This window comes from Chiloscyllium punctatum, unplaced genomic scaffold, assembly GCF_047496795.1.
Source record: "Chiloscyllium punctatum isolate Juve2018m unplaced genomic scaffold, sChiPun1.3 scaffold_105, whole genome shotgun sequence".
Lineage (NCBI taxonomy): Eukaryota > Metazoa > Chordata > Chondrichthyes > Orectolobiformes > Hemiscylliidae > Chiloscyllium > Chiloscyllium punctatum.
In genome coordinates this window covers 570,562-596,618 of record NW_027309839.1, presented here as the reverse complement: position 1 = coordinate 596,618, position 26,057 = coordinate 570,562, and the positions used below count along the sequence as shown (strand labels likewise).

Genomic DNA, 26,057 nt, shown 5'->3' with positions numbered 1-26,057 from the left:
TACCATTTGCTGAATAAAAGTTCTCCTTTGAAACAAACCATCCTTTCAATAGATCTTCCCAAATCTTCAACATGTGTCCTGGAATTCTTGTATAATGAGCTGAAGGGTCTAAGGTTTATTATAATAATGCGTAACTTTTGTAAACCACTTTGTCACAGCTCCCCAAATTTCTTTTGCTACAAGGAGAACACCTCAGTTTCCCCAAACTCCTGATTCCCCAATGTCTGTTTGCTCTCTATAAGGTACATATCAGGGTTGTGTTGGAACATTCTCCACTTGCCTGCATCAGTGCACCCTCCCCCCCAACAATACTAAAGAAAGTGAACATCCTCCAGGGTAAAGTACTGTACCCGAGTGATTTCCCATCCACCACCTTCAGCATTCCCTTTCCCCACCCTCGAGGCACAGTGGCATCACTGTGTAAAAGATCAAGTCAGCATTGTCCTACCCGACCATAGGACTGCTCTCTCATTAGAGAGAGATGTCTGGTAGTGGTTAACCTGAATATTACCACAGCGCAGGCAAGGGGAGAGGTTGAAAAGGAGAGTCCATTAATTGCGGATGGTTACTCTTGATGTGTATTAGCAACACACATGTCACGTGAACAATTAATGTTAAAAAAGGCCCACAAATTCTGCAACTAAAATCCCCCATTCCTTGAACCATCATGGTAAATCTCCTGTGCCCCCTGTCAGGGACCCTGCCATCCTTCACAATGTGTGGGCGATCTGTGGTTCACACAGACCCAGCTGCTCTGTGTTCCTGTGGGTGATAGCATAGAGCAACAGTTGCATTAAACCTCACTGTCTGGAAGAGAGTGAGAGACAGAAATCCTGAAGGCATTTAAAATCTATTTCGGAACACACTTGCAAGGCCAAGGCTGACAGGTCTATGGGCTCTGTGCTGGAAAATGGGATTAAAATAGTTAGCTGGGAGATTTCTTTACAGCATAAATCCAATGGACCACAAAACCGTTTTCTGTCATGTAGACCACAAACGCGTAATATAGGAATATGACATGCCACAATAGAAACCAGGTCAGAGAAGGTGATATTAGAATAGATGATACGTGATTAAATAATGTTTTTTGGAGGAAAAATGTGACAGAGGTTAAGCGGGACATTGTGGATCTCTGGGTGCATGAATCTGAAATAAAAATGGGTTATCTTGAAGGCTGGAATTAAAGAAATCACAGAGATTTGAGAGGGTGGACAAGATTAAAGATAGAGAGTGTGTTGAGACTGGAGGAGATTAGAGATTAGAGATTGAAGGATGTTGCAGAGATTGAGATGTCTTTGATGCAGAGATAGTGATAGTTCTGAGGCTAGAGAGGAATGATAGAAATAAGGATAAGTTGTTAGCTTTCCCAACACTACCTCTTTACTGATAATGATTGTTTCTCTGTCCTCATCTGCCACATCCTCCATAGGCCTGTGACAATGAGAGTACGCAGACAGTATGTTCCTGTTAAGGCCAAGGCTGGGAGGCATCGAGAATGCTGCATGACCTGAGAAATTGAGGCTCTGGTCAAGAAAATGAAGGAAGGATATGACAGGTACAGACCCCACTGTGTTTGTGTGAATCCCTAGAGGACTATAAGGACAGTAGGAGTATACTCGCGGGAAACCAGGAGGCGAAAAAGGGGACATGAGATAGCTTTGGGAAAAAGGTTTAAGGAGAATCCAAAGAGATTCTACAAATACACTAAAGACAAAAGAATAACTAGGCAGAGAATAGTGACCCTCAATGATCAACAAGACTGTCTATGGAACAGCAGGAGGTGGGAGAGATTCTGTAAGTATTTCATGTCAGTTTTTACTGAAAGGGGATATGGAAGTTAGAGATGTTGGAGAAATAAATAATAATAACTTGGCAAGTGTACATATTACAGAGGAGGAGGTACTGGATGTCTTAAAATGCATAAAAGTGGATAAATCCCTGGAATTTAATCAGGTATATCCCAGAACTTTGTAGGTAATTAGAGAAGCTTTTGCTGGGCCCCTCACTGTGATATTTGTATCATTGATCGCCACATGTGAGGTGCTGGAAGATTTGTCCCATTATTTGAGAAAGGTGGTAAGGAAAAGCCAGGGAACTATAGACCGGTGAGCCTGAAGTCAGTGGCAAAGAAGTTGTTGGAAGGGATTCTTAGGGACAGGATTTACATGTCATTGGAAAAGCAAGAAAATATTAGGGAGAGTCAGCATAGCTTTGTGCATTGAAATCAGTACCTTGGACTTGAGAAAGACACAAGGTTTCACATAACACACTGGTTAGCAGGTTCAATACCATAGAATTCTGTCAGAACTAGCTGTTTGGATACGGAATTGGCTGGAAGGTCAAACAGTCATAGATGGACAGCACAGAAACAGAGACCCGTCGGTCCAACCAGTACATGCTGATCAGATATCCCAATGCAATCTATTCCCCCCTGTCAGCACCCGGCCCATATCCTTCCTATTCATATACACATGAAGATGCCTTTTAAATGTTGCAATCGTAATGGCCTCCATCACTTCCTCTGGCAGCTCATTCCATACACGTACCACCCTCTGTGTGAAAACGTTGCCTCTCAAGTCTCTTTAAAGTCTTTCCCCTCATACCATAAACCTATGCCCTCTAGTGCTGGGATCCTCCACGCCAGGGAAAAGACTTTGTCTATTTATCATATCAATCCATCTCAGGTTTTTATATACATAGATAAGATCACCTCTCAGCCTCCGACGCTGCAGGGAAAACAGCCCCAATCTATTCAACCTCTATTCAACCCCCCAGCCTAACTCAAATCCTCCAACCCTGGCAAAGGTCTTGTAAATCTTTTCTGAACCCTTTCAAGTTTCACAACATCCTTCCAATAGGAGGGAGACCAGATTTGTACACAACGTTCCAAAAGTGGCCTAACCAATGTCCTGTACAGCCACAACATGACCTCACAACTCCTGTACTCAATACTTTGTCCGATAAAGGAAAGCATACCAAATGCCGCCTTCACTATCCTATCTACCTGCACTCCAAGGACTCTTTGTTCAGTAACACTCACCAGGACCTTACCATTAAGTGTATAAGACCTGCTAAGATTTGAGTTTCCAAAATGCCAATCCTCAGCCCATTCACCCATCTGATCAAGATCCCATTGTACTCTGAGGTACTGTTTATCACTGTCCACTACACCTCCAGATTTGGTGTCATCTCACTAACTATACCTCCGATGTTCACATCCAAGTCATTGATATAAATGATGAAAGGTAGTGGATCTAGGAGTGATCCTTGTAACAGTCCACTAGTCACAGGCCTCCAGTCTGAAGAGCCAGTTCTGTATCCAAATGGTTAGATCTCCCTGTATGCCATGAGCACTAACCTTGCTGAGAAGTCAGTGTCAGAGTGGAGGGTACTTTTTGGACTGGAAGCCTGTGATGAGCAATATGCTGTCAGGCTGTGTACTGGGTCCACTGCTTTTTGCCATTTATATAAATGATTTCTATGTGAATATAGGAGCTATGGTTAGTAGGTTTACAATAGACACCAAAATTGGAGGTGCAGTGGACAGCAAAGTTACCTGAAAGTACAATGAGACTCCGATCAAATGGGCTGAGGAGTGGCAGATGAAGTTTAATTTAGATAAATATGAGGTTCTGCATTTTGGAAAAGCAAATCAGGGCAGGATTTCTACACTTAATGGGAAGGTCCTGGTGATTGTTGCTGAACAAAGAGATCTTGGAGTGCAGGTTCATAGTTCCTTGAAAGTGGAACCATAGATAGGCAGGGTAGTGAAGAAAGTGTTTGGTGTACTTGCCTTTATTGGTCAGTGCATTGAGTACAGGAGTTGTGATGTCATTTTGCGGCTGTACAGGACATTCATTCAGCCACTTCTGGAATTCTGCTTTCAGTCCTTCTCTCCCTGCTATCGAAATGATATTGTTAAACTTGAAAGGATTCAGAAATAATGCAAAGATATTGCCAGGGTTGAGGGATTGAGCTACAGGGAGAGGCTGAATAGACTGAGGCTGTTTTCACTGGAGAATCGGATGCTGAGAGGTGACCGTAGAGTTTGATAAAATCGTGAGGGACATGGATAGGGTAAACAGCCAGGGTCTTATTCCTGTTTAGGTGAGTCCAAAACTAGAAAGCACAGGCATGAGGGAAAAGATTGAAAAGGGATATTAGGGGCAAAGTTTCAAGCTGAACATGGTACGTGTATGGAATGAGCTGCCAGAGAAAGTGTGGAGGCTGGTACAGTTACAATATTTAAAAGGCATCTCATTGGATATGTGATTGGGAAAGGTTTCGAAGGATATGGGCCAACTGTTGGCATATGGGCCGAGATTAATTTAGGATATCTGGTCAGCATGGACAAGTTGGACTGAACGGTCTGTTTCTGTGCTGTACATCTCTATGGCACTAATAAATTAAAATTAAGATAGGTTTCTCTTTTATGGAGAGTTAGCAGAAGGTCTGACAATTCTCCTTGGAGCTGAGAAGGTTAAGCAGTGATTTCGACCAGGAGTTGATTTGTTTCCAGGGTATTTCATTTACAGAGAGACAGAGTGAGAAATTTTTAACGTCACAATTTTTAGTAACTATTTTCAGGTAACTGGCAAATAATGCAAAGAAAAATGTGAAGATTATTTTACTCACTAAGTTCTGAGCATCTGGAACAGTTTGACCAACAGCTGGATGCAGATTCAGTAATTATTGTCTAAACAAATTTGAAATTTAACATTTTTAAGGAAGGATTTGGAGGGCTCTGTCCAAATGGGAGGTGAGTTGGGACTGACTGGTACCATCTCCAGAGGGAGAGTGTACAGCCCCAATGGGCTGAATAGCCCTCAGCCCCTGTCCTCTGTGACACTGACCCATTCACTGTGAATGATGAAGCTCATCACAGGGCAGAGCCGTAGAGATGTACAGCATGAAAACAAAACCCTTTGGTTAAACTGGGCCATTCTGACCAGATATCCCAATCTAATCTTGTCCCTTTTGCAAACACTTGGCACATATCACTCTACACCCTTCCTATACATATACCCATCCAGATGCCAAATGGTATAATTGTACCAACATCCTCCACTTCCTGACAGAAGACTCCATACATGCACCAACCTCAGTGGGGGGAAAAAATGCCCCTCAGATCCATTTTAAATCCTTCCCCTCTCACCTTAAACCTACACCCTCTCATTCTCGACTCCCCGACCCCAGGGAAATGACCTTGTCTATTTATCCTACCCATTGCCCCTCATGGTTTTATAAACCTGTATGAGGTCACCCCTCAGCCTCTGATGCACCTGGGAGGATCCCACCACTCAGGTCACAATGGGGCCTGGCTGATTGACACAGCTTCAGACCAATAGGAGAGTTGGCGTGATCCTCCAGCCAATGGGAGTGAATGAGGGGTGGGTCCAGCAGGCCAACACATGACCATCAGCTTTGCAGGCGCAGTGTCACTGTGAGGGGGGACTGAATGTGAAGGAGTGGGAGGGACAGCAGATACTGGGAGAGAGATGGAGTTAGTGTGGACTGGGAAGGTTGATAAACACTGTTTCAGTCTGCTGGACCTGAATTAGATACTCCGGGTAAATTAGAACCAGAAGAACTGCGGATGCTGTAAATCACACACAACAACCAGAAGGTACTGGAAATGCTCAGCAGATCTGGCAGCATCTGTGAAAAGAAATCAGTTCGCATTTTCGATCCAGTGACGCTTCCTCAGGAACTGACGTTACTGAGAAAAAAAGTCTGTTTTTATGCAGAAGGTAGGGGTTAAGGAGTAAATGATAGGTGGGGATAGAGTCCAAAGAGAGAGAGAGGAGCAGTTGGACAAAGGACTGAATAACGATCGGATGGGGGGGGGGGGGGAGGTGAATAGCTGTTTATGGGGACTGTTAGTGGCTAACCATAGGTAATGTGTAATGGTAGGCTACGTAATAACAAGGCCTGGTATGTGGGGTAGGGGGCAAAGATGAGGTGTTCTTCCTCCAGATGTTGGGTGGCTCGGATTTGGGGATGGAGGACTTGCATGTCCTTGGCAGCATGGTGGCGGAGGGAGTGGGGGGTAGCCGAAATGGTCGGCCACAGGGCGGTGGGTTTGGTTGGTGCATGTGTCCCAGATATGTTCCCTGAAATATTCCACAATTTGAGGTGTTTGGGTGGGCAGGGAAATGTCTGCTGGATGTGGGAGGATCCAGTGGTGCCTTGGATGGAGTTAAAGGGAGGGTTTGGGCAAAGATTTTCCATCTCTTGCAGTGGCAAGCAAAGGTGCCTGGAGTGAAGAGTGGGTTGGTGGGGAGTGTGGATCTAAAGTGGAAGTCACAGAAGGTATGAAAGGGGTGGGGAGGGAAATATATCTCAGGTGTTTGGATCTGATGGTGGAAGGTGAGGATGGTGGGGTTCCATCTTAGTTGAATTTGACGGGGTGGAGTTCAAGGGCAGTGGTGTGGGAAGTGGAGGAGATACACTGGAAGGCATTGTTAACAACATGTGAGGGGAGATTGCAACCCTTGAAATAGGAAGCCATTTAGTATGTTCTGAAGTGTTCTTCCAGCTTGCATCAAGCTTCACTGGAACACTGCAGTAAGCATGAGACAGAGATGTTGGACAGGGAACAGTCTTGTGTGTTAAAGAGCAGGCAACTGGAAGCTCAAGGTATTTTTTGCAGGCACAATGTAGCTACCATTTCCACCACTGCCACTGAAATGCTAGAAGGTTCCTGTCTCCTCCATTAACAACTTTCCAACTTCCCACTCCCTTATCTTTCCAAATGTTCCTGTGTCTCTTTGGGCTCTGTCCCCACCTATTATTTACTCTTTAACCCCTATCTCCTGTAGCCCAAAGATCTGTAGGTGAGGTGAATTGGCCCAGCTCAGTTTCCCGTAGTGTTCGGGGATGTGCATTAGGTCGGGGGAAATGGAGAGTAATAGAGTAGGAGAATGGGTCTGGGTGGGATAAACTTCGGAGGGTGGGTGTGGAATTGTTGGGCCAAAGGGCCTGTTTCCTGAAGGGATTCTAATTTTCCCAGCTGTCATCTGTTCTGAGGAAGGGTCACTGGACCCATGATGACCCATGGTGTGTGCAGGAGGAGGAAAGGGGAGAGTGGCAGCAGAAACCGGATGGAATGTATCAGTGTAGACTGGGTGGGTTTAGTTACACTCTGCAAGTCGTTAGTCTGAATTAGAAACTCTTGGTCCCACATTTGCAGCAAAGGGGAAGATGGCTTGGGCCTCAGGCAGTGAGAGGTCCTTGGTTATAGCCACCATCTTTATTTGGAGCAAAGTACAGTAAGGAGCATGTACTTGTCCTCTTCCTGGGTGGGGGTGGGGTGATTTGAAGAGGAGCATTTACACATCCAACACATACCAAGAGAAGTGTTTACCTTCACTGTTCATCTTGCACTGACTGTGAGCTTTGTTTTGTGAATTCATTTTATAGAATATTAATTGAGAATAATTGAGACTGGGATCTCAAAAAACATGTTTCTACAGTCAGCGGAGTCATCAGGATCTGAATATCATTGGCATTTAACTGTGGAACGAGAAAGGTTTGTCTGTTCTGTCTGTGGGAACATATCTTCAATATTTTTGTCAAGCCAAAAGCAGAAAGATGTTCAAGTTCATGGTTGGATCACCCTTGGGGTATGTGTTCAATTCTTGGCCCTGTAGCTGTGGAAGGAGGTATTGGCCTGAGAGAGAGCACAGATTTATCCAAATTACACCTCGTCTTCTTGCAGGAACTGTCAGATTTAGTCTCAATCATCCACTTTATAATGTTAATCTGTAAACTCCCTACTTCCAATTCTCTGCAAATTTCTCGTGGACTCAAATTCCAGCACCATTTCAGGTGGAATGTTCCAGATTCTGACAACTGTCTGTTCATTCAGAAACTGCTGAAGTCCATTTTGACTCTGGGGTTACAAAGGGCTGAATTGAAAGATGATTTGCTGTCCCTGAGCTCCCATTGTGTTGTATTGGAACAGTACAGGAGGCTGAGGGCAGTGTAGGTGTGAGCAGACAATGAAAATGACAGGGCTGCACTGTGAGGGCTGCTTGGCTCAATGAGAGTGTTTTGGAGTTGGGTGTAAATAGTGAGGTGAGACAGGGAGAAGGTGAAGCTGAAACTCCGTTTTAGTTCAGGCCTTTCAGAAATTCACAGTCCCAATGGGAATAGCCAATTTGTTAGTGATACCTGTGGAGTATTTAAGTTTTTGAAATATGACATATCAGCTTAAGTAAAGATTTGTTTTGTTATTATATTGGACATGTTTGAAGTGTAGGAAGGTTGCTCACTCATTTAAATTCTCTTAATGGAAGTAACTAGATGAATGTAGCGAGACGTTGTGACAGGAGCCCTCAGACCCGTGGTGTGCTCCTCTTGCACAATGTGGGAAATAAGGGCCGCTTCCAGTGTCCCTGACGGCTATTTGTGCAGCAAGTGTTCCCATCTGCAGCTACTGGGAAACTGCTTTTCAGAGCTGGAGCTGGGAGTGGACTCACTGTGGAGCATCTGCAATACTGAGAATGTTATGGACAGCACGTTTAGTGAGTTAGTCACACTGCAGGTGAGGGTTACACAGGCAGAAAGGGAATGGGTGACCATCAGATCTAGTAAAAGGCTCAGGAAGTGAGTACAGGAGTCCCCCGTTGTTATCCCCTTCTCATACCGATACTGTCTACCACTTGGGATTCTGTAAGGGCGGGAATGGGTGGGGTGGCTTCTCGGGAAATCAGCAACAGCCAGGTTCATGACACCACAGAGAGCTCTGCTGATCAGAACAAGAGGAATGAGAGTGGCAGGGCTATAGTGACAGGGGATTCAATAATCAGGGGTACAGCCAGGCACTGCAGTGCCCACAGACATGAATCCAGGATGGTGTGTAATCTCCCTGGTGCCAAGATCCATGATATCATGGAGTGGCTGCAGGACGTTCTGGAGTTGGAGGGTAAACAGGCCGTGGTTGTGCAACACACAGATACCAACGACATCGCTAAACAGAGGGATGAGGGCCTGAAAGCTGGATATAGGGAGAGCAGAGATACATTAAAATGTAGCTCCTGAAATGTAATAATGTCAGACTTACTCCCAGTGCCATGTGCTAATGAGAGCAGGAATGAGAAGGTCGATCAGCTGGATGTGTGGCTGGGGTAATGGTGTACCACAGAAGGGTTTTGATTCTTCAGGCACTGGGACTGTTTCAGGGTGGGACCTATACCAGCCTGATCGGTTACCCCGGGTAGAGCTGAGACAAATCTGGTGGGGGCTTTTGCCAGTTCTGTTGGTGAGTTTGTAACTAGTCTGGCAGGTGGATGGGAACGAAAGTGTAGGCTTAGATGGGTCAGATTCAGGACAGGGAATGGGAGGGAGAATATTAGTGATGTAGTCAGCGGCTCAGAAAGCCAAAGAAAAGGAGGATTAAACGAAGATTGAGTCCCTCTTCAGCCATCAGTCCTGACATCCCAGGAATGTGAGTCAACAAAATATGGAGCTGTGTACATGTCTATGACTCTGTGCTTCAGCAAAATGGTGGAAATCTGCAATACAAACAAAAAGCGCTGGAGATCCTCGGCAGGTCGGGCAGCACTGGAAATGGTGACAGATGCAGGAAACATTGCAGCCTTGAAGAAGTGTTTAGATGATCACACCAGGTACTACAATATCGGTTACACGCTGAGTGCCAGAACGTGCGACTAGCATAACTAGGTGCTTGATGACCAGCATGAATACGATGGGGCTGGAAAGTTGACGTTTTGGGTCAGGGCTATTTATCAAGACTGACAAAGGGTCCTGACCCAAAACATCAACCTTCCTGCTCCTCTGATGCTTCCTGACCTGCTGCACCTCCCCAGGTCCACATTGTACAGACTCTGACTTCCAGCATCTGCAGTCCTTAACTATCTTCACATCCCAGGACTCCTCTGGTGATCCTCCTTTACACTCTCTCAATAACCAGGAGAGCCTTCCTTGGAAAAGGGGAACAAAGGTGTATACAGTATTCCAGGTGTGGTCTCACCAAGGCCCTTCCAGAAAGGGTTCCCTGCCCCCATCTTATCCATAATGGTCATCAAGCACACATGCCTGGTGTGATCATCTAAACACTTCTTCAAGGCTGCAATGTTTCCTGCATCTGTCAGCGTTTCAGATGCTGCCAGACCTGCTGAGGATCTCCAGCACTTTCTGTTTTCTCTGTTATGTTTTCTCTGTTATAGAGTATTGAATGGGGGGATTTGCAGTTGAGAAATTCAAATTGAACTTCATGTTACTTGATCCGTGCCGATCTGAATATCATTGGCCTTTTCATCTGGAAGGAAAGGTTTGCATTCTGTTCATGGGCTAATATTTCAAATGTCCGTGTGACGAAAAAAGTACTGAGACAGTGAAGTCCATGTTAGCGTGGGGACTTGGTTTTTGAAAGTCTAAACAATCATGGCACATTTCCCTGGAACAGTCAAGCCACAGATTGGTTTTGTATGAGGACAATTAGCCATGAAACCAGAAAGACCAAAGGATTCCTGCATCATGGAAAAAGCTATGAAAATGGGATTGTTGGAGTGAATTATTGATCATTGATTGTAATCCATTGGTGTTGTCACATCGGTTCCAGCGCCGTAGGGAAACACTGGAAATGTGATGAATGCCGTGTCAGTTTAAGTTATTCAACTGGAAAGGTGAAGAAGAAATTTACAAGGATGATGCCAGGTCTCAGGGGTCTGAGTTACAGGGAGAGGTTGGACAAGCGAGGACTTTTTTGTTTAGAGCATAGGTAACTGTGGGGGAATATTTTATAGTAGTGTATAAGACTATGAGAGGCATGGGTAAGGTGAATGCCTCGGTCTTTTTCGCAGGGACTCAAGGATTGGAGGGCATCCGGTTTAAGTTAGAGGAGAAAGAATACATGGGAAACTGAGGGGCAAGTGTTCTACACAAAGGTGGTATGGATATGGAATGAGCTGCCAGTGGAAGTGGTTGAGGTGGGTATATTAACAACAAGTGAAAGACATTTGGACAAATACAAGGATAGGAAAGTTTCAGAGGCAGATGGGCCAAGTGCAGGGATATGGGGTTAGTGTGGATGGACATTGATTGGTATGGGCCAGTTTGGGCCAAAGGGCCTGTCTCTGCTGTCGGATTCTATAACTCTAAGTGCATTTGCTATTTCTCCCCCTAACTCTGTTGGTATCCTGGGATGTATTCCATCAGGGCAAGGAGACTTGTCTACCTTTAGCTCCATTAGCTTGCCCAGCTCTAACTCTTTCACGATAATGGTTATTATCTAGGTCCTCACCTTCCTCAGTCTCTTTATCAATTACTGGCATATTCTTCGTATCCTCCACTGTGAAGACTGACTGCTGTGTGCTCATATTCCTGAACCCTGCTGGATAGGAATAACTGGGCACAGAACTCTGAGAGGTCTTCTTTGAGTCTTTATTGATGAGACACGGCAGTTACCTGGATAGTGTACATGCAAAACACCTCCAGGCAGCATCAGGTAACTCCCCGCCTGTCGGATGTACCACTCCCATTCTTAAACCTTTGTGGTTTGGGACCTTGAATAGAGACTGTCTCTCAGTATTATCTCCATGGCAACGGCAGTTAGAAAGTCTAGTTCAGTTCAGCACTTTGTGGCTAAAACACACACCCTTCCCCACACCCCTGTGGCTCCCTCAAGTATCTGACAGGCACTTCAGTTTCCGTGGGGCTGTCTATCGGGATTCTGATGTGGAGGAGCCGGGGTTGGGGTGGGGTGGACAAAGTTAAAAACCACACATCACCAGGTTATAGTCCAACAGGTTTATTTGGAAGTACAAGCTTTTGGGGTGTGCTGTGATTTTTAACTTGATCAGGATTATCTCTATGGTAACTGTTAATGCTTCAACAATTACAGAGGCCATATGTTCACCAAACAATAAGTTTCCCTCTAGCAGTGTAAACTGCTATTCTGGCCCTGGGGATAGCTACTCATCACTTTTTATCCCCAATTTCATCATGCTTTCTGTAGATCTTTGAAGTTTTTCCAATCTCCGAATTTATCCTTGGTCTTTGACAGTTTGTATGTCTTCTACTTCAATTTGATAGATTCCCTTATTTCCTTAGACATGCAGATTAATCCTTTTCCTACAGTCCTTCCTTTTCACTGATATATACTTTTGCTGAGAAATTTGAAAAATTACTTTCATATTCCTCCACTGTCTGAGAACTGTCCCACAGTAAAGTCTTTGCTTCCAGTCTGCATTAGCCAACTCCTGCCTCATCCTATTGTAGTCTCCTTTGTTTAAGCACAGTATCTTGCGATTGGATTTAATCTTCTCGCGTTCCATCTGTGTTCTAAATTCAACCAGATTAATGACAAGTCTTTTTATCAGATTACGAGGTGAGGCGATGTTTCCTGGGTGTTTTGGTTTCATTGTCAGTGACCTTGGCTTTGTAATAAAGTACAGGATAGATATTCACAACAGAGTATTCTGGACGGTGTGAATGTACGACGCAATCTAAAACCATAAATCACTGTCTCCCCTCAGTTTAAAATTGCAAAACCATTATCTCCTCCACGATTCCTCACTACCTAAGTTTGGAACGCTAATCCACCTGACTATCCTGCTGTTTCTGAAAATCTCCTTTGGTGAAGATGGTGAGTTTTGGATTCATCTTTCTGGTTATTACCGTAAGAATATAAGCCCTGGGCACAGGAGAGGCAATGCAGCCCTTCGAACCAGCTCCACCATTTAATACGGTGATGATTGAGCTCACCTCGGTCTCAGCTGGATTTTCCCGCCTGCTCTCTCTCACCCTTTATCTCATTGCAAATTAAAAATCTGTATCTCTTCATTAAATTTGCTCATTGTCTTGGCATCCACCGCATTTTGAATAGGGAATTCCACAGATTCACAACACATTGAGACAAGTACATTCTTCCTCATGAGAATATAATAGAGTCCCTATAGTGCAGAAACAGGGTATTCATCCATCGATTCCACACCAACCCTATGATGACCATCCCATTCAGACCCACCCGTTCCCTGTAACCCTGCATTTCCCGTGGCTAATTACCAAACCAGCACATGCATGGACCCTGTGAGCAATTTGGCCTGACCAATCCACCTAACCTGCACATCTTTGGACTGTGGGAGGAAACTGGAGCACCGAACAAAACCATGCAGACATGGGGAGAATGTGTAAGCTCCACACAGTTGCCTAACGCTGGAATCAGACCCGGGTCGCTGACGCTATGAAGCAGCAGTGCTAGCCACTGAGCCACCTCTGCTTAAAATCTGCTGCCCATTAATAACCTCCCCACCCCGCAAATGGCTGAATGTATATTCCTTACGTCAGAAGTCCGGGTGTCTAAGCAGATGTCTCGGTAAATCCCAGTGACAGCCCACATGTCCTGTGTGTCTGAATGGATATCCTATAAACAACACCCTCCAGCCCACACTTTCTTTCACTTTCCAGGGACAGGTCTCCAGAGGCTTCATGGGGACTACAACTCCCACAGTCCCTGAGGCAGGAACCACATGTGTGTGAGGAAACACGGCACTATACATGTACAGAATGTGGGCGGGTTTTGGAGCAAGTTCTTTGGGATAACTAACAGAAAGCATATCACACTGTGATTGGCAGGAGAAGGGACGCATCTGCCTATAATACTGATCAGTTGGGGGGTCAAAGTGTCACTACGCCTAGATGGGACCAAGTTCCATTCGCAACTTGTCATAACACTGGGAATTGACCAATGGGAAACAAGGAAGAATCTGACCCATTCTCCCAGACTGAAGGTTCCTCTTCTGTCCAGGATCTGCCATCTCCCTGTCTGTTTCCTTTTGTTTCATTCTGCTGTTACATTATTGACTTGCAGCAACTGAAGGGAAAGGAAGTGAACCCAGAAAGGGTGCAGAGTCTAACCAGGGACGGGAAGTGGTGGCATGGATCTGTTTATCAGTAACTCCATGAGAATGGGGAGGGTGTGCAATAGGGGTAGCAGAGTCAGAATGGTGGGAGAGAGTAAGTGGGCTGGAGGGTTACAGTTTTGGGGGAAGAAAGGGGGAAAAGGGTATTCCAGAGAAACTAGAATTGTCTGTTCTGATTCTCTAATATGTACATATTCCTTTATACAGGGTGCTAGATAGTGAAGATTTGCAGACTGAAATCTCAAAATCAGGTGCAGATCATGAAAAAGTTAAACAACATTTGAAGAACCAAAGATGGAGATTCACTTGGCCAAAATCCTGCAACACTCTCCCTCCCAGCATTGTCGGTCTCTCTGCGCCAAATGGACTGTGAATGGTTCAAGACAGCAGCTCACTACCATCTTCTCAAGGGTAACGAGAGATGGGGAATAAATGCTGGCTGAGCCAGTGATGCCCATATCCTGGAAATGGTTTCTATCTCTAGTTGCTGAAACCCGGTTGATGTTACTGCAGGATGATGAGGGAGGCTGAGTGCATCCTCCAGGAGGCAGCACCATCACATTATCCCTACTTACACCAACACAGTAACATAGCAACATCACTGGAACAAAAGGCAGTGAAGCCAAAGGAAGACTTAGACATAGTTCTTCGAGGTAAAGTCATGAAAAGGGATTGGAACACAGCAGGAACAGGAGACTGAGCTGGATGGTCAGCTGTTTCCCATTGAATGGTGGAGCAGGATTGAAAGGCTGAATGGTCTCCTCCTGCTGCTATCTCTCAGGTATGTATATAGTCATGGAGCCCGGGTAGGAAGGAGTGGGCAGGGAATCTCCAGGAGATTGCACTTCCACAACAGTTTTCAGTGAGGGATGGTTTGATGGATTTTATTTAACATTTATCTTTAACACAAGGTTTGTAAATTTTGGTTTTAAAACGTTGTAAGAGCTTTTTGCACCGCAAATAAAATTAAAGAAAATAAAATGAACTGTTTGAATATTAAAGTTTTAAAGCTTTCAAACTTTGTAAAACAAAATCCTGTCTATTCCCAGACACCATCACTTTCCAGCTACTCAAACTCCAGGGAAATATTCCCTCCCTGTCTGAACCTTTGGTTTGATTTAACAGCTTTTCAGTTCTCGTTCTATTAGCTGTGAAGCGTTCTTTTTACCCATTTCTCTGACCCAGAAATGTGAGCACACCAACCTTCCCACCATCAAAATCATTATTACGCCATTTTGCTTTTGGTTAACATATAATCTCCAGCAGTGCAAAAGTGAGGACCACAGATGCTGGAAACCAGAGTCTAGATTAGGGTGGTGCTGGAAAAGGGCTTTTGCCAAAACGTTGATTTCCAGCTCCTCGGATCCTGCCTGACCTGTTGTGCTTTTCCAGCACCACTCTAGTCGAGACATATAATCACCAGCAGTAAACCATTTGTGTAACCAATTGAATATTTCTAAACAAAGCCCATTACAGGCCAAGCAAACGATTACAAGTGACAGAGTGAGAAGGGACTAAATCAAAGTAGAGTTGGGGGGAGGGGGCAGCGGTGGAGATAAAGCACTGTATCCCCTGAGGTGCCCACCTCTATCTAAAGGCATCGATAGCATTGATCCACACTACATGCTCCTTCTCCAAGGACACCCTGCTGTGTAGCCTTTATCCTCAATCATAGAATAAAATCCCTACAGTGTGGAAGGAGAGCATTGGTCCATCAAACCCGACTGACCATCCGAAGAACATCACGCCCAGAGCACTCTAACACTGCATTTCCCATGGCTGATCCACCTATTCTGCACAATCCTGGACACGGTGGACAATTTAGCACGACTGATCCACCTGACCTGCACATCTCTGGGCTGTGGGAGGCAACCAGAGCACTTGGAGGGGACCCACACTATCATGGGGAGAATGTGGGAACTCGACGCAGGCCGTTGACCAAGGCTGGACTCCAACCTTGTACCTGATGCTGTGAAGCAGCCGTGCTACAGTCACAATTTAAATCAAAGCAGATGATCCCTGCTCATTGTCACATTGCTGTTTGTGGGGACTTACTGCCCAGAGAGACATCCTGAGGTTCAGAAAGTGGCAATGTAAGTTCAGTCACCTCCAGCCCAGTTAATGTGGTTAACAACAACCACATCAATACTCCAACAGTGTCATCATGTACAAGGTCCACTCCTGACTCTGATGGACAGTAACATCAGAATCAGAGTCCTGCAGTCCACATGGAGCAGGGGGATGACCACTTCCCTGTGAGGACTCACTGGTCTCTCAATCGTGTTGAAGACGAAACAAATCTCTTGTCACACAGGGGGTTGAACAGCTCCTATCCAGAGTGAACCCGCTGGGGTCTTGGGGGCAGAATGAATCACTGAATCCCTTCTCCCACACTGACCATCTGAATGTCCTCTCCCCCTGTGTGTGCTCACTGGGGACTCCGCAGGTGCTGCATTTGAGTGAATCTCCCCCACACTGGGAACAAGTGAATGACCTTTTCCCCAGAGTGAGCTCGCTGGTGTTTAAGCAGGTCAGAGGACTGAGTGAATGCTTTCCCACACACTGAGCAGGCGAATGGCCTCTCCCCGGTGGGAATGCACTAATGTCTCCGCTGATGAGAGATTTGAATGAATCCTTTCTCACACGTGGAGCTGGTGAAGGGTCTAAATCCACTGTGCCATCTCTGGTGCCTCAGCAGATTGTCAGATCGAGTAAATCCCTTCCCATATGTGAAGCAGGTGAACGGCCTCTCCGCAGTGTGACTGTGTCGGTGAGTGTCTCACTGGGAGGGGTAAGTGAATTCCTCATTCTGATTGAGAACGTCCTCCTGTTTTCTCAGTTATTATTGACAATCTCATTCCCCTCGCACCAGAACCTGTTCCAGTGTTACAGAAACAACAGAATGGTCAGCTACAGCTGGTTACCTGACTGATCACTGGACACGAACGGTTCACTCTCCACAGATGCAGCCAGGCCTACTGAATTTTTCCAGCAATTTCTGATTTTGTTTCTGATGTCCCAGCATTTGCAGATGTTTAATTTTCCAATACTCATCTTGTCTGTTGCAGAGGAGTTTATTGATGAAATTAGAGAGGTTTGAAAGTTGTACGTTAGGTCACACATCAGGTATGATCATCATGAATGGCAGAGCAGAGTTGAGGGGGTGAATGGCCTCCTCCTGTTCCAATGAAAGTTATCCATCGGCAGCTTGTGGTAACATTTCCCCTCACTGCTCACTTAACCTCCATGTCTAACACACTGTTACTGACTGAACAAAACTCCTGTGTTTGAACAAACCTGCTCATGTTCAGTGGCTCCCTCTCCTGCCACCCGGGTTTAACTCTCATCATGGAATGCTGTCTTGTATTACTGCAGGAAAGCCCATAAGGACTAATCCTGGAGTCTGTATCCCCTGGGATCCACAATCACTGTTTATTTCCTTCTTCCTATTTCATTCTGGCTATTGAAATCTCGGTTTCAATCCATTCTCCTGTCATGCTCTTTAACATGCCCATGTGGGTGGACTAGAGGCAGCTGGGGTTTAATGAAGGGAAGTGGGGATTAGGCGGAAGCACGAGGAGTGGTGACAGCAAAGACAGTTCTCATTGGAACGGCAGAGTTTCTCCGTGACCCAGTGAGTGGCGAGAAACCTGAGTTTGTGGGGGAAAGCATTCAATCAGGGATTTGGTAAGACACTCAGACATTGACCTGTCCAACTGATTGTTAACTCAGATAGATAGAAAGAAAGATGCACATTTAGATAGCACCTTTGATGACCTGGGGCAATGAAACCTGCTTCCAACCCAATGATTTCAACCACAAATCTCTGAAAACACAGACACAAAGCTTTCTACATGTATCAGGCTGTCTCTGAGCCTCCTCTTTTCTTGAGAAAAGCGTTTTGAGCTGTTCAGCCTTTCCTGGTGATTATAACCGCTATGTTCCTGGAAGATTTGTGACTGAACCTTTACTTTCCTGTTCCTTGTGAGTGATGAAAGGAGCAGAAACAGTTCCTGACCTGTGAGGGGTTTGGTTGGAGTATTTATATTTACAAATCCATTCCCACCCTCACATACAGTGTGAAATTGATGTAGAACTGAAGGGAAGGATTGACTGAGCACCCACAGAATCATATGTGTGAGTTGAATGAACCTGGCATGAGGAAAATGGGACAACACTGGCAACTAGTTAGAATCACACAATCTAGTGGGTGCAGAAAGAGTCTATTCGGCCCATCGTGTCTGCAATGACCTGCTCACCCACCCTACCCCATAACCCCACATTAACCATGGCTAGCCCAACCCACATAATTTGTACATTGCAGCCATGTGAGGATGGCCAATCCAGTAACGTTACACATCTTGTGGGAGGGTCACAAATTACATCCAAATGCTCGGAATTGTGGACTTGACTCTGACACAAATGCTCTGCTTTTCAAAATAAAATCAGGGGGAAACTGCAACCGGAAATATTTCTGATTATCTCAGGAGGAAGAGAATTTAAAACTCGTGCCATTGACCCAGGGGGCGCAGTGATAGTTACAGAGTTCTGGGAACCATCAGAAATGTAACAGGTTGTGAGCAAGGTGGAGATGAGACAAGGACAGAAAGACAGTCAGTCACACTGGGGAAGGCAGGAGAGATTAAACAGCAGAAATGGTCGTCCCGCAAGGCCACGGGGGATAGAATTAGGACTGGGAAAGAAACAAGGAAACAAGGTGTGCAGCTGTCAAAGAAATATGTTAAAAACAGATTATAAAAGCATAGAGGGCAGAGTACAGTCTGAAATTGTTGCTCTCAATGGTGAGTACAAAAAGCTGTAAAGCCTGGGGAGTTTACAGCCTACACATACTCAGGATTGGCCAAGTGGCCTCGAACTGTGCTGTAACTTTCTGATAATTTTTTTTCTGACATTTGGGTTAAAGTCTGATGACGCTAGTAACTTTTCAAATTGGACTGGAGTTTAATATTCTGGAGGAGTATCAAATAAATCACATTGATCCCATTCTGCAGATCTTAGTCCATTATCCTGCATGTTCCAGCATTTCAGTTACATCCATGTCCTGCCGGTGGGACAGGACGTACAGGGATGGTGACGATGGTGTCTAAGTCATTGTAAGCTATGATTCTGTGCGTATGATTGTGTCAGCTTGTTGCTTGACTAGTCTGTGTTCCAGCTCACCCAGTAAGATGTTAGCAGGGTGAGACACTACAGTTGGAGCTCCTCTTCTCGCCAGTTCCTTTCATTTCTCCTTTTAAATAATTCCTTTCTCTCTTACTCTCCACTTTGCAGACTCTGACACAAGTGTCTCAACATTGAATCATGACAATTTTTTTTAAAAGAACATGTCTCTACAAGAAAACCAATGGAGGAAAATACATTATTATTACATCAACTGCATTTTTAAACAAAAACAATCCTGTTCAATAAACACTCTCATTTTTTCCTTCAATTCTATCAAGCGAGCTGTTTTATTTGATCTCTCAGTTTACTGATCTTAATAAATATCCCATCAATTTCAGAACAACATGCTGACAAAGTATTGAACCAATTTATCTGCATAGGTTTTAGCATTAGTTATTAAGTCATTACCATTATAATAATTGCATAATAATTGGTCTGGGGAACAAGTATACTGAGGTTCACTATTTAATTTATTGACTGTTTGAAAAATGGTACAGTATATCCTTTTTTTCATGATTCTAACAGTAATTATTAAAGAATTTGCATGACAATAATGGTTTAGTTTAGTCTTGCTAACAACTACAGTGAAGTTTATGTCTGAATTTAATCCAATCTTCCCTAGTACCTATACAGTAATATAAAAATCCATTTTATTTCCAATCAACACACCTACAAAAGAATCCATTATTTCTGATGCAACACGCACTGTTAAAAATATGACTTTTGCTCATTTGAATGATCTGTGTAATCCCAGCCTTATAAATTTAGAAAAACCTAATTACTTTTCCCTGCAACAATTCCTGTTGATTTTTGCACAGCACAGTCAAATAGCAAGATAAAATTTATCATTATTCATAAGTATGCCAATAGAATTTTGAATATCTATATGTTGCTAATATATAAATGTTCATTTCCATCCATAGAATATAGAACAGTACAGCACAGTACAGGCCCTTTGGCCGTGATATTGTTCCGACCTTTTATCCGACTCTAAGATCAAACTAACCAACATGCCCTTCATTTACTATCATTCATGTACCTATCCAAGAATTGCTTAGATGTCTCTGATGGATCTGAATCTACTCCCACCACTGGCAGTGCATTCCACGCACCCACCACTATCTATAAAGAAACTGTCTCTGACATCTCCCCACAACTTGCCCCATTCACCTTAAAATTATGCCACTTTGTGCGGAAAAGTCTTTCATTATCCACTCTATCTATGCCTCTCATCTTACACAAAGCTATCAAGTAAACTCTCATCCTCTTTCACTGCAATGACCAAAGCCCCAGCTCCCTCAACCTTTCTTCATAAGACATGCCCTTCCAGTCCAGGGAAAATCTCGATAAATCTCATCTACACCTTCTCTAAAGCATCCGCATCCAATGTGTAATGTGGTGATCAGAACGGAACACAATATTCCAAGTGTAGTCTCACCAGGGATCCATAGAGTTGCAATATAACTTCGTGGCTCTTAAACTCAATCTCCCTGCTAATGAAAGCCAACACACCATGCACCGTTTTAATAACCCTATCATCTTGGATGTCAGGTATGAGGGATCTATGGACGTGGACCCCACGATCCCACTCTTCCTCCACATTGTCAAGAATCCTGCATTTAATCTGAAAATATGCATTCAAATTTGAAATTCAAAAATGAATAACTTCACATTTTCCCTGGTTGAACTTCATCTGCCACTTCTCAGCCCAGCTCTGCATCCTGTCAATGTCCTCTAGCAACCTACAAAAGCCCTCCACACTACCCACAACTCCACCAACCCTCGTGTTATTGGCAAACCTCCTAACTCACCCTTCCACTTCATCATCCAAGTCATTTGTAAAAATCACAAAGAGCAGAGGTCCCAGAATAATCCCTTCAGAACACCATTGGTCACCATGCTCCAAGCTGAAAACTATCTATGTAATCTCACCCCGTCTTCTATGGCCCAGCAAATTTATTATCTAACCAGGCAGGTTTCCCTGTATCCCATGCCTCATTACTTTCTACCATGGGGAACCTTAGCAAACTCCTTGCTAAAATCCATATACACCACATCCACTACTCTGTCCCCACCAATGTGCTTGTCACATCCTCATATAATTCAATAAGGCTTGTGAGGCATAACCTGCCACTCACAAAGCCATGCTGCCCATCTCTAATCAATCTATACTTTTCCAAATAATCATAAATCCTGTCTCTCAGAATCCTCTCCAATAATTGCCCACAACTGATGTAAGACTGACTCATCGATGATTCCCAGGATTATCTCAATTGCCTTTCTTGAATAAGCGAATAACGTTTGCCACCCTCCAATCATCTGGTATGACTCCAGTGGACAGTGAGGATAAAAGATCATTGCCAAAACACAGTAATCTCTTGCCTCCCTTCCCATAACAACCTAAGTTATATCCTTTCTGGACCAGGGGACTTATCTATCCCCATGACTTTTCAATATTTTCAGCACATTATCAGACTTAACATCGACCTGTTCGACCATATCAGCCTGTTTCATGCTGTCCTCACAAAGAACAACGTCCCACTCACTCGTGAATACTGAAGCAAAGTACTCATTAAGGACCTCCCCTACCCTCTCAGACTCCTGGCACAAGTTTGCTTCACTATAAGGGGTATTAATGTGGAATTACGCCTCAGCACTGAATTAATGTAAAGATATTGCAGTGTACAATCACTCGATTACTTTGAATATTGAACTGTATTTTAACTGAGAAAACACACTTGAATTGATTTGATTATATTTCACATCATGCTAATGTTTGTTGTATTTCGAACCACAATAAGAGTTTTATTTTTACATATATAAAACTTAAAATTCATCACACGTTTATGTACAGAAAATAGAATTACCATCTGCTTGTTCCTTCCTTTTTCAATGACTGTTCATTTTGAATTTGTGGAAGTTGTACGTTGTTGAAAGGAAGGGAATATTCAGCTGAATATTCACATTGAATGACTGATGCATTTTTAAATCAAAGTACAATGAGCACACAGTTTTGTCAATTTGTATTTCAAAGAATTGTCATGAGATTCCTGTTTATTTAAGAGTATCATTCATTTATTCTATTGTTATTGCAAAATATTGTTCAATTTCCAGTCCATTACACTCAGAAACTACCTAATTAATTCCCATTCAAATTACAACAATAAACGGCTGATTAGTTTTCATTTGAGAAACTACACGAAACACAATATTGTAGTCCTGCCGTCCTGAGTGGGAACATTATGAAAGGAGCTTGTGGAGCTGTGGTAGTGTCTCTATTACTAGACCCGAGGGAAGGTTTCAAATCACACCTTCAACAGAAATATATCAAGAGCTATCTGAATGTTGATTAGAGAGTACCTAAGCACAGATTGAATTGCTATTCAATCCAACATTAGATCTGCTTTTATCTATTATATCAATCATCACAAAATCTGATACTTATCAGAATACCAGGTTACCAAGAAATATGTGTTGGAAAATTCGCTTTAGCCACTTTGCTTTTACAAAACACTTTCATCTGTCCCTGTTTTCTCTAACTGAAAGAAATATGAAGAGGATTTTCACTTTTACGAAAAAAGGGGACATGTTTCCCATATAAATTAATGCTTCTTCGACTAAGGCCTTTTCAGATTATGTAAGGTTTCATAATAACACTTTACTTTCGGATAGTGGGGATACTTGTATCTAATTCTGTCGCTTATAAGTTCCTGGAGAATATTTGAAAATGTTGCAGAATTCAAGATTACAATGTCTAAGTAATTAGATTGATTTTTTTTTTGTTGCAAAAGGGCAAGTCCAAACAATTGAAACTCATTAAACATTATTTCAAATTTATAGCACAAGAGAACAAAGTTGATACCTTCTTCAGTAAACTAACAAACTCTACCACCTATTACTTGTCAGTCAGCTGATTGCCTACTTTAGAACATAGAACAATACAGCACAGAACAGGCCCTTCGGCCCACGATGTTGTGCCGAACTTCTATCCTAGATTAAGCACCCATCCATGTACCTATCCAAATGCCGCTTAAAGGTCGCCAATGAATCTGACTCTACCACTCCCTCGGGCAGCGCATTCCATGCCCCCACCACTCTCTGGGTAAAGAACCCACCCCTGACATCTCCCCTATACCTTCCACCCTTCACCTTAAATTTATGTCCCCTTGTAACACTCTGTTGTACCCGGGGAAAAAGTTTCTGACTGTCTACTCTATCTATTCCGCTGATCATCTTATAAACCTCTATCAAGTCACCCCTCATCCTTCGCCGTTCCAACGAGAAAAGGCCGAGAACTCTCAACCTATCCTCGTACGACCTACTCTCCATTCCAGGCAACATCCTGGTAAATCTTCTCTGCACCCTCTCCAACGCTTCCACATCTTTCCTAAAGTGAGGCGACCAGAACTGCACACAGTACTCCAAATGTGGCCTAACCAAAGTCCTGTACAGCTGCAACATCACCTCACGACTCTTGAATTCAATCCCTCTGCTAATGAACGATAATACTCCATAGGCCTTCTTACAAACTCTATCCACCTGAGTGGCAACCTTCAAAGATCTATGTACATAGACCCCAAGATCCCTCTGTTCCTCCACCTGACCAAGAACCCTACCATTAACCCTGTATTCCGCATTCTTATTTGTTCTTCCAAAATGGACAACCTCACACTTGGCAGGGTTGAACTCCATCTGCCACTCCTCAGCCCAGCTCTGCATCCTATCTAAGTCCCTCTGCAGCCGACAACAGCCCTCCTCACTGTCCACAACTCCACCTATCTTTGTATCATCTGCAAATTTACTGACCCACCCTTCGACTCCCTCCTCTAAGTCATTAATAAAAATTACAAACAGCAGAGGACCCAGAACTGATCCCTGCGGAACTCCACTTGTAACTGGACTCCATGCTGAATATTTACCATCTACCACCACTCTCTGACTTCTACCGGTTAGCCAGTTTTCTATCCAATTGGCCAAATTTCCCTCTATCCCATGCCTCCTGACTTTCCGCATAAGCCTACCATGGGGAACCTTATCAAATGCCTTACTAAAATCCATGTACACTACATCCACTGCTCTACCCTCATCCACATGCTTGGTCACCTCCTCGAAGAATTCAATAAGACTTGTAAGGCAAGACCTACCCTTCACAAATCCGTGCTGGCTGTCCCTAATCAAGCAGTGTCTTTCCAGATACTCGTAAATCCTATCCCTCAGTACCCTTTCCATTACTTTGCCTGCCACAGAAGTAAGACTAACTGGCCTGTAATTCCCGGGGTTATCCCTATTCCCTTTTTTGAACAGGGGCACAACATTCGCTACTCTCCAGTCCCCTGGTACCACCCCAGTTGCCAGTGAAGACGAGAAGATCATTGCCAACGGGACTGCAATTTCCTCTCTTGCTTCCCACATAATCCTAGGATATATCCCGTCAGGCCCGGGGGACTTGTCTATCCTCAAGTTGTTCAAAATGTCCAACACATCTTCCTTCCTAACAGGTATCTCTTCTAGCTTATCAGTCCGTTTCACACTCTCCTCTTCAACAATACGGTCCCTCTCGTTCGTAAATACTGAAGAGAAGTACTTGTCCAAGACCTCTCCTATCTCTTCCGACTCAATACACAGTCTCCCACCACTGTCCTTGATCGGACCTACCCTCGTTCTCGTCATTCTCAGGTTTCTCACATATGCATAGAATGCCTTGGGGTTATCCTTGATCCTATCCGCCAGGGATTTTTCATGCCCTCTCTTAGCTCTCCTAATCCCTTTCTTCAGGTCCCTTCTGGCTATCCTGTATCCCTCCACTGCTCTGTCTGAACCTTGTTTCCTCAACCTTATGTAAGCCTCCTTCTTCCTCTTTACTAGACATTCAACCTCCCTCGTCAACCAAGGCTCCCTCACACGACCATTTCTTTCCTGCCTGATCGGTACATACATATCAAGGACACGTCGTATCTGCTCCTTGAAAAAGTCCCACATTTCCACCACATCCTTCCCTAACAGCCTATGCTCCCAACGTATGCTCCTCAAATCCTGTCTTACAGCATCGTAATTTCCCTTCCCCCAATTGTAAAATCTACCTTGTTGTGCGCACCTATCTCTCTCCATAACCAAGGTGAAAGTCACAGAATTGTGGTCGCCATCACCAAAATGTTCACCCACCAACAAGCCCACCACTTGTCCCGGTTCGTTACCGAGTACCAAATCCAATATGGCCTCCCCTCTGGTTGGACAATCTACATACTGCGTTAGAAAAGCTTCCTGGACACACTGCACAAACACCGCCCCATCCAATCTACTTGATCGAAAGAGCTTCCAATCAATATTTGGGAAGTTGAAGTCGCCCATGACTACTTTGTAACTAAATGTTGTGATTCATCTAAATATTACTCTGTCCTTTGATCAAAGTGAATTTGTAATTGTTCAGTTTATGAATTGTCAGATACTTGTTTTTATTTTTCCATTCACCTGTTCATTTTGACCGTAAGATTGAAAAGCTTTGAAAATATTGGAGTTCGTTCATTTAAAAATAAGGTTTGCACATCTCTCACATATCTCATTTCTTGTATTATGATTCAAGAATGTTTTCTGGTGTAGTTCAAGTAAATTCCAAACATTTGTTCACTTCAAATAAGGTCTTTAACACCCAGTTATCAATCTGTTGTTAATGTTTCAGCTGTTACATTGACATTGATTAGGTAATCATTCAGAGAGATCAACTGACAATTATAAACTATTTGCGGGATTATTGAATTGAAAGAAAGATACAGACGTGCAAACATTTATGGAAGGAATTGCTTTTTCATTCAAATGTGTAGGCTTTTCAAGAATTCTATATCGCCTTCCATTGGTTTTCTTGTCGAGAATACAAATTTATAATTCATGTGAGTTCTAATGTGTTCGTATTTTGAAATTTGCATCAGATTTAAGAAGAAAAAGAGGAATAATTAAATGAAAACTTCAGTGAATAGAAAGCACAGTAAA

General features: G+C 43.8%; 1 long non-coding RNA gene across 2 annotated transcripts in view; it reads left to right on the top strand.

Moving 5' to 3' along the window:
- LOC140471548 (uncharacterized) overlaps window positions 1-26,057 on the top strand; it is a 36,571-nt gene that overhangs the window by 5,230 nt on the left and 5,284 nt on the right. The window contains exon 4 of one of the 2 annotated variants that reach the window (XR_011957087.1): window positions 14,097-14,863. The exons of the other annotated variant lie outside the window; for it this stretch is intronic. This is a non-coding gene — a long non-coding RNA (uncharacterized lncRNA). Of the gene's footprint in view, window positions 1-14,096; window positions 14,864-26,057 lie in introns of those variants that run through there. 2 annotated transcript variants of the gene reach the window in all.